At 30.2% G+C, this 9671-nt stretch overlaps 1 long non-coding RNA gene across 1 annotated transcript; it reads left to right on the top strand.

Moving 5' to 3' along the window:
• Positions 1 to 7863: 7863 nt before the first annotated feature.
• On the top strand, positions 7864 to 9398 carry LOC133668431 (uncharacterized). Its single transcript, XR_009833710.1, has 2 exons — positions 7864 to 8735; positions 8808 to 9398. It is a non-coding gene; the product is annotated as an uncharacterized LOC133668431 (long non-coding RNA).
• Positions 9399 to 9671: the final 273 nt, after the last annotated feature.

The raw sequence follows: 9671 nt of genomic DNA, 5'->3' as shown, positions 1-9671 counted from the left end.
CCCGTCAAATCTGGAATTCGCGTCATGAAAGTTTGATAACTAAATATAAAAACAAATTGACGGGTTAACCCGTTAAGCCCGGGATACGTGTCATGAAAGTTTGATAATTAAATAGAAAGAAATTTAACATTAAAAAACTAAACTAAATGAAAAAAAAATTAATTAAAAAGAAAAAAAGCAAAAAACAAATTCCGGGTTAACTCGTCAAATCAGGTTAACCCGTCAAACCCGGGATCCGTGTCATGAAAGTTTGATAACTAAAAAAAAATTAACATTAACAAACTAAATTAAACAAAAAAAAATCATTAAAAAAAACAAAAAGCAAAAAAAAAAACCAATAAAGGCATAAAAAGCAAAAAAAAAACAAAAACAAAATTAAAAACAAAAAAAAACAGCTTAGCGTTTCACGTGGACTGCACAGTGAAACACTGAACAGTTTTAGTTTATGTTATTAATTAAAAAGAAAAAAAGCAAAAAAAAATAAATTCGAGTTAACTCGTCAAACCAGGTTAACCTGTCAAACCCGAGATCCGTGTCATGAAAATCTGATTACTAAATAAAAAAATTAACATTAAAAAACTAAATTAAACAAAAAAAGTTCATTAAAAGAAAAAAACACAAAGAAAAAAGCAAAAAAAAAACCATAAAGGCATAGAAAAAGAAAAAAATAAAAAAAATAAAAACAGAAAAAAACGAAAAGAGAAAAAGAAAAAAAAGAAAAAAATAAAAAGAAAAAGAGAAGAATACTGCTCAGCGTTTCACTGTGGACTTGCACAGTGAAACACTGAGCAATTTTAGTTTATTCTTAATACTCTATGTTTCCAAGAAAAAAGTTATTTTTTCAATGTGTGATTTGAAGCCTTTTAGTATATATATATATTTTATGTTTACAAAAAAAAATTATGTTTTTTCAATGTGGGATAAAAAAACTTCTTAATATATTCTTTTAAACTTTATTATTTACAACATATATAATCTATATCCATATGAATTGTTTCTTAATTTTTCATATGAAATATTAAAATTTTAAATATTTTTTTTAATTTTTTCAAGTTAACCCTTGTAACCCGCGATCCGAAACTTTAACCGGGTCAACCACAGGTTAGGTAAGATAACTATAACTCAAAGGTTGTTGTGAATTTTGATTACTCACAACGTTCAATCTAAAGCGCTAAAACCGTTATCAATTAAGGGAAAAAAACTCCCATGCTATCAATTTGGTTAATTGAGTATCTATAATTTTCATTTCAATCAATTGCGTATAAGTTGCCTAAATTGAAAAAAAAAAAAACTTTTACTCAATAGGAAGGATGAGATGAATGATGATATTTCAAGACCGACAAAAAAGTTGATGATAACGACTAAGGTTGTAAAGAATAATTCTCAATTGATCGAGATAAATCTTTAATTTCGGAAAATTTTACTCAATTGACTGAAATTGAAAAAACATGTGCTCAATTGACCGTATTAATAATGGAGGGGCTCTTTTGACAAGCTGGTGAAAATATAGGATGGAAATAGTGGGTTTTGTCAAAATGAAGGATATACTTACAGAACGAGGGGGACATGAAAGCATGAATGCATAAAGTTGAAAAATGCCTTGACGGGCCCTTGTTGCCACAGAAAATTGCGTGGGAAAGCAGAGCCAGGACTTGTAAAAGAAAAGAACACGCTTGGCACTTGAGGGCCTAGCTGTTCTGGTCAATCGTGTGACTTGTTTCGTTCTCGTCCTGAGTTCGATCTTTTATGTGCATGCTTGTCATCCCCGCGGTGCCTAACCTGCCCCTGAGCTTGCAGGATGTCCAGTGGGTCGTGGAGAATAGTCGTAATGCGTACAAGCTGGCCCGGACACCCCACGTAAAAAAAAAAAAAAGAACACACTTGTAGCAAGCAATTTAATTATTTATGGGTAGTTTAAGAAGGAATTTGTTTTCAATAAATATTTTTTATACTTTTTAAATAATAATTTATACACAAAATCATTCATCAATCTTAGCCATCAAAATCTTATCATCATCACTGCAAGCAATATTATCATCACTGTTGCTATTTTCATTACCATCAAAATCTTATCATGCAATATTACCACCCCACTACTGCAACTCTACCGCCATGGGTACCACCAATAAAGAAAATTTAAGCCAGATAAAGTTATTTGAAATTGTATTTATGGTGTTTTATTAAATTTTGATTTTTTAAAATTATTGTTTATATATTTTTAGATTATTTTGATATATTGATGTCAAAAATAATTTTTTAAAAATATTAAAAATATTATTTTAATATATTTTTAAATAGCCAAATAAAGTTATTTGAAATTGTATTTTAAATGATGTTTTATTAAATTTCGATTTTTTTAAATTAACTTTTTTATATTTTTAGATATTTTGATATCAAAAATAATTTTTTAAAAATAAAAAAAAATATTATGTTAATATATTTTTAAATAAAAAATATTTTAAAAAATAATCAATTTAACTTGTATTAGGAAAATGTTGTGGTGCTCAAATGATTGACTATTCTAAATTAATCGAAGTTTAGTAAAGCATTCTCTCCCTTCCTTTATGGTCAGCGACAACAAAGAACAAGTGCAGTGAAAATTTGCTTCGCAGTTGACCTTAGTGATACGTTCATGGTTATGGTTGATGGTAAGAAGAGGTCTTAACCAGAGAGATCTATGTGCAATGCATAGCATGCTATCAACCGTTTTCTTTACTTATGCTTTCTTATTATGCTGCTTTCTTATTATGCTCCTCCCTTTTATGTTGCTTTGCTAGAGATACCATCACATTTGCTGGTAGTTCGATTAGTAATGATGGTGAAGAAACTCTTGTTTCAGCAGGAAAAAGGTTTGAACTGGGGTTCTTTATTCCTGAACAAAACGAAAGGTACGTAGGAATTTGGTATTACAGGTCGAATCCACGAATAGTTGTGCGGGTTGCCAATCGAAACAGCCCACTTCTTGATGATGGAGGAGTTTTGGCTGTCACAGATGATGGAAACCTCAAGATTTTGGATAAAAATGGAGATCCTTTTTGGTCTACAGAGCTTCGATCAACATCAAAACCAGGGTATCGGGTTGCTAAGCTCTTAGATTCTGGGAACTTGGTTTTTGGTGATAGTAATACCCTTTTGACAACTATTCTATGGCAAAGCTTTGGACATCCAACTGATACATTTCTTTCAGGAATGAAGATGAGTGGGAATCTAAAAATGATTTCATGGAAAAGTCAAGTTGATCCAAAAGAAGGTAACTTCACATTTAAGCTAGATGAAGAAAGGGGCCAGTTTGTTATCTCCGATGGCAGTATAAAGCACTGGACTAGTGGGGAGTCAAGTGATTTCTTTAGACCATAAAGAATGCCTGACGGTATCAATAAAGAAAATCATTGCCCAGTTGACGCTTGGTTTACATAAATTATATACTGTATAATAACCACGGTTCTAAAACCTGTTTTTTATTTATTTTAAAAGTGTTTTTTTTAATGATATTTTTAAAAAAATTTATATTTTGTTAGTATTTTTAGATATTTTAATATACTAATATTAAAAATAATTTTTAAAAAATAAAAAAATATCATTTAAATATATATATGAAGAAATCTCTATCATATCATTGTCGAGACTAAAATTTAGGATAGCTATATAAATACGAAAAACTTTTCTTTAATAGAATTTAAAACTTTAGCAACTCTTTGGAGGTATATTAGAGTAGCTAGAAACAATAATGGGAGGGAAAATAATAACACGACATTTATTTATAGGCTAGAAAAGGATCATATTGCCCCAAACATAGTCACACCAATATTAATATCTAGGCATGCACATTTGTTTTTATGTCAAAAAGATAGTTGCATATTTAAAGTAGATTATTTAATTTCATCGCCTTCAATTTTCTCATCTTTTAAATTTAATATTTATTTTTTTTATTGTTATTTATTTTATTTGAGATCATTTTTTAAATTGATTTTGTTTTATGATTTCATCCTCCTTTAGGTTTTTTCTTATCAAATTTGATCCTCATTTTTTTTTTTTGCTTTAGAAAGTTTTTAAAATTGATATGTTAAACTAATTGGGAATTATGCTTATTGATTCAATACAAGTCTAGAATTTCACAAGGTGCGAGTTTTAGAGATTAAATCAAGTTCAAGAAATTTGCCCTAGTTTGCTTTCTTCTTTTTTTTCCTTTTTTGAGCTAATGTTTTTTTTTAACTTTTTTTTAGAGTTTTGCTTTGTGATATTTTACGGTTTGTTTCTATAGCATTAATCTCGAGTTCATGACCTGATTCACTGATTTTAAAGGTTAACGTGTGTTGACTTTTTTTTAGAGTTTTGCTTTGTGATATTTTACAGTTTGTTTTCTATGACGTTAATCTCGAGTTCATGACCTAATTCACTGATTTTAAAGGTTAACGTGTGTTGATTTTTTTTTATCTTTTTTGAAATTGATTTATTTTAATTTCATCATTCAACATTAGATATATAGGGAATCGGTCTTCGTGCTTTTGTTTCCTTTCCTTTCTATTGGGTCGACCTGATCCAATGCCCATGATTGTCTGGTTAGCGGGTTAAACCAAGTCGATTCATATTTTTTCGTAGCTTTTTTTAATTAAATTTATTTTTTTCATTTTTTTCCTTCAACATTGGGTTGCTCGATGATTGAACTTTATGATTTTATTCGGTTTTCTTTCAAACACGGTTATCCTGGTATTGCGACTAGATTAGAGATTTTGCATTTTGACTCGGGTTGGCTCAAATCAATTTTTTTTATCTTTTTTTTTCTTATTTTTTTTGTCTTTCAACATTTCATTTTGCTAGAAATTAAGTTTCAATTTTTTTTTTAATTTTGTTTTCTATGGAGTTATCACGCTCTTATTTGATTTGTTAGGAATTTCCTTTCAAACTTTTTTTCCTACTTTCATTTCCATGATATTATCCTAATCTTATGTCAAAATTCATATAGTTTGCGAGTTAATCCATTTTAACCATGGTTTTTGCTTTTTTTAAAATAATATATTTTCAGTTTTGCCCTTTTGACTTTGGTATGTTTAATAATCTAGATGGACTTGGGTCAATTTCTGTTTATTACTTTTTTATTAGTTTATTTATTATCATTGTATTTTTTTATTCATATTATTTAAGTTACCAATTGAATTAATAACTTGAGTTTTAATTATTTTTTTCTTAGCATTTTCTTACATAAAAAGTAATAATTCCAGATGGTGGCAGAACGCAGGTAGCAAATCTAGTTTCTGTCTATAAGTATTGAATTCCATGGATATTTGATTCCTTATCACTCTTCTCCATTTGCTTACAACCAGTTAGTGATAATGTTGTTAAACTCTACTCAACCCAGGCTGTGAAGAAGAATTCTCAATTGACTGAAATTGAAAAAACATGTGCTCAATTGACTGAATTAATAATGGAGGGGCTCTTTTGACCCGGGTGGGCAGTCAAGCTCGCGGGTCTGGCCCCAGCGTCAGGGCATTATAGCCCAAGTGCCAGGTGTTCACAGCCTGGGGCGTAACCTCCCCCCTGCAGCCTTGGAACTCTATGTGGCTGAGCATGATTGCCCTTGCACCAGGTGTTTGTGCCTGAGGCTGCAACACACCATGCCCCCTCCCAAATGTGCAATTCACAGTGCAATGAGTCTTGATGAAGAGGAATTTTCCTATATGATTTAGCTTTATATATAATATAATAATAATAATAATAATAATAATAACCACCAAAGAAAAACCATATAGTTGATTTGAAGGATAAAATTATTATTATTATTATTATTATTATTATTATTATTATTATTATTATTATTATTTGTTCCATAAATATTATTATTTTTATTATAATTGAAGGTATTAATATTAAAAATACTATTATTTGTGTTATAAATATTAATATTTCTATTATAGTTCAAAGCATTAATATAAAAAATATTATTATTTGTGGTATAAAGATTATTATTTTTATTATCATTGAAAGTATTACTATTAAAAATAGTATTATTTGTGGTATAAATATTATTATTTTCAGTACAAATATTTTTATTTTTATTATAATTGAAAGTATTAATTTTTATTTTTATTGTAGTTGAAAGCATTAATATCAAAAAATTATTATTTGTGGTGCAAAGATTATTATTTTTATTATCATTGAAAGTATTAATAGTAAAAATAGTATTATTTGTGGTATAAATATTATTATTTGCGGTACAATTATTTTTTTATTATTATAATTGAAAGTATTAATATTAAAATAGTATTATTTATATTCTGAATATTATGATTTTTATTATAATTCAAAGTATTAATATCAACTATACTATTATTTGGGGTATAAATATTATTATTTTTATTATAATTGAACTAATAATATTTAGAAAACAAATTATAATATGTTTGATATTAATACTTTCAACTATAATAAAAATTATAATATTTATAAGAAAAATAATTATATTTAGAAACCTAAGACCTAATAGCTTTAGGTCTTGACAAAGGACCCAAGAAAATTGGGTCCTAATGCAGGACCCATTAGCCTTGGACATAGGGCAAGCCAGCTCCAGCACCATGTGGGCACACGGGTCTGACCTAGCACACAGGCAGGGCAACCCAAACTTCAGGTGTCCGCATCCCAGGGCCTGTAGCCCCATCAAAAGTTAAACTGACAATTTTCTTCCTAACTATTTTTTCAATACCAAATGCATCCCAATAAAAAGACAACTCCACCTCTCTCCCGCTGCCATTGCAACTCTCTATGACAAGGGTCGGTCTGTCATTACACCACTTCAATCCATAGTACTTTGTGTCTAGATAAACAGTAACAGGAGCACTGACTCCTTTTAGTATTTTGTATAATACTTTATGTTTCCAAGAAAAAAAGTTATTTTTTTAATGTGGGGTTTAAAGCCCTTTAGTAAATATATTTTATATTCACAAGAAAAAAATATATTTTTTTAATGTGGGATAATTTTTTTTTGATATATTCTTTTAAACTTTATTATTTACAACATATATAGCGTATATTCACATGAATTGTTTCTTAATTTTTTTATATGAAATATTTAATTTTTAATTTTTTTTAAATTTTTTCGAGTTGACTCAGGTTGACCCGTGTAACTTTTAATCCGGCCTCTTAACCATATAAACCCCGCATTATTTGGTTAATTGAGTATCTATAATTTTCATTTCAATCAATTGCGTATAAGTTGCCTAAATTGAAAAAAAAAAAACTTTTACTCAATAGGAAGGATGAGATGAATGATGATATTTCAAGACCGACAAAAAAGTTGATGATAACGACTAAGGTTGTAAAGAATAATTCTCAATTGATCGAGATAAATCTTTAATTTCGGAAAATTTTACTCAATTGACTGAAATTGAAAAAACATGTGCTCAATTGACCGTATTAATAATGGAGGGGCTCTTTTGACAAGCTGGTGAAAATATAGGATGGAAATAGTGGGTTTTGTCAAAATGAAGGATATACTTACAGAACGAGGGGGACATGAAAGCATGAATGCATAAAGTTGAAAAATGCCTTCACGGGCCCTTGTTACCACAGAAAATTGCGTGGGAAAGGAGAGCCAGGACTTGTAAAAGAAAAGAACACGCTTGTAGCAAGCAATTTAATTATTTATGGGTAGTTTAAGAAGGAATTTGTTTTCAATAAAATATTTTACAAAATAAAATATTTTTAATTTTTTTTAAAATAATAATTTATACACAAAATCATCCATCAATCTTAACCATCAAAATCTTATCATCATCACTACATGCGATATTATCATCACTGTTGCTATCTTCATTACCACCCCCACTACTGTAACTGTACCACCTTTAAAGAAAATTTAAGCCAGATAAAGGTGTTTAAAATTGTGTTTTATTAAATTATAATTTTTTTATACTTTTCAATTATATTGATATTAAAAATAATAAAAATATTATTTTAATATATTTTTAAATAAAAAATATTGTAAAAAATAATCATTACAACATTAAAAAAACATGTTAAATTTTGTCGATGACTAGGAAAATGTTGTGGTGTTCAAATGATTGACTATTCTAAATTAATCTAACTTTAGTAAAGCATCCTCTCCTTTCCTTTCTGGTCAGCGTCAACAAAGAACAAGTGCAGTGAAAATTTGCTTTGCGGTTGACTTGAGTGATGCATTCATGGTTGATGGTAAGAAGAGGTCTTAACCAGAGAGATCTATGTGCAATGCATAGCATGCTATCAACCGTTTTCTTTTCTTATGCATTCTTATTATGCTCCTCCCTTTTATGTTGCTTTGCTGGAGATACCATCACATATGCTGGTAGTTCGATTAGTAATGATGGTGAAGAAACTCTTGTTTCAGCAGGAAAAAGGTTTGAACTGGGGTTCTTTACTCCTGAACAACACGAAAGGTACGTAGGAATTTGGTATTACAGGTCGAATCCACGAATAGTTGTGTGGGTTGCCAATCGAGACCGCCCACTTCTTGATGATGGAGCAGTTTTGGCTGTCGCAGATGATGGAAACCTCAAGATTTTGGATAAAAATGGAGATCCTTTTTGGTCTACAGATCTTAAATCAACATCAAAACCAGGGTATCGGTTGGCTAAGCTCTTAGATTCTGGGAACTTGGTTTTTGGTCTGTTTTTAGTTACGGCGTAGTTGTACTTGAGATTCTTAGTGGGAAAAGGAACACAGGATATTTTAATTCTGATGAAGCCCAAAGCCTTCTAGCTTATGTAAGTTCAACCGTGCTAATATAATGTTTTATCATTTGATAAGCTGTGCTGACTTAAACTTCAAAATTTCAGGCTTGGAGATTATGGAGAGAAGACAAGGCATTGGATTTAATGGACGAGACATTACGTGAGATTTGCAACACCAATGAGTTTCTGAGGTGTGTAAATGCTGCACTCTTATGCGTACAAGATGATCCATCCGACCGTCCGACCATGTCAAATGTTGTTGTGATGCTTAGCAGTGAAACTGCAAACTTGCCGGTTCCTAAGAACCCAGCCTTTTTTATACGAAGAGGCCTTTCTGGCACAGCTTTTGCTTCAAGTAAACAAGAAAGAGGCCTTTCTGTCACAGCTTTTGCTTCAAGTGAACAAGAGAGAGGCCTTTCTGGCACAGCTTCATCTTCAAGTAAACAAGAAACAAGCATCGATATAGCGATTGCTTCAGACGAAGGCAGATAATTTCCTGTCAATTTGCATAAAATCTTGGAAAGTTTCTCAATCTTCAAATGTAAAGGTTTCTTTTTTTTCTTTCCTGGTAAAATCTCATGTTTTTCCATGACAGAATTCGTGTCTAATTAGTCCTTCTGTTCTGAAATTGTAATCAAAACCCATCTCAGAACTTCATTATTATATCTGTGTAATTACCCGTAAACTTTCTTTCAAGTGTTCTACGTTGTTATTATCAATTCGTTTAAATTTAGAGTCTTAGCAAACTTTGAATGCTTTCAACGGCTGTGTCAAGTTGCTTGATCAGATTCCACACAGTAGTATTTCTTCTTAGGCGACATTAACCCTGTTTGAGCATCATAATCCATACAGGGTGCCAATGGTTTTAACTGGTTATCACCAGATAATCCCCAATATCTCTTTAAGGAGACGAAGCATCATATAATTTTCACCCACCCCTCATAATTCACCAACCATTGCACCTGCACA

The sequence above is a fragment of the Populus nigra genome, chromosome 11, assembly GCF_951802175.1.
Source record: "Populus nigra chromosome 11, ddPopNigr1.1, whole genome shotgun sequence".
Classification (NCBI taxonomy): domain Eukaryota; kingdom Viridiplantae; phylum Streptophyta; class Magnoliopsida; order Malpighiales; family Salicaceae; genus Populus; species Populus nigra.
Note: the sequence above shows the minus strand (reverse complement) of the source record. Positions and strands in the feature narration are given on the sequence as shown.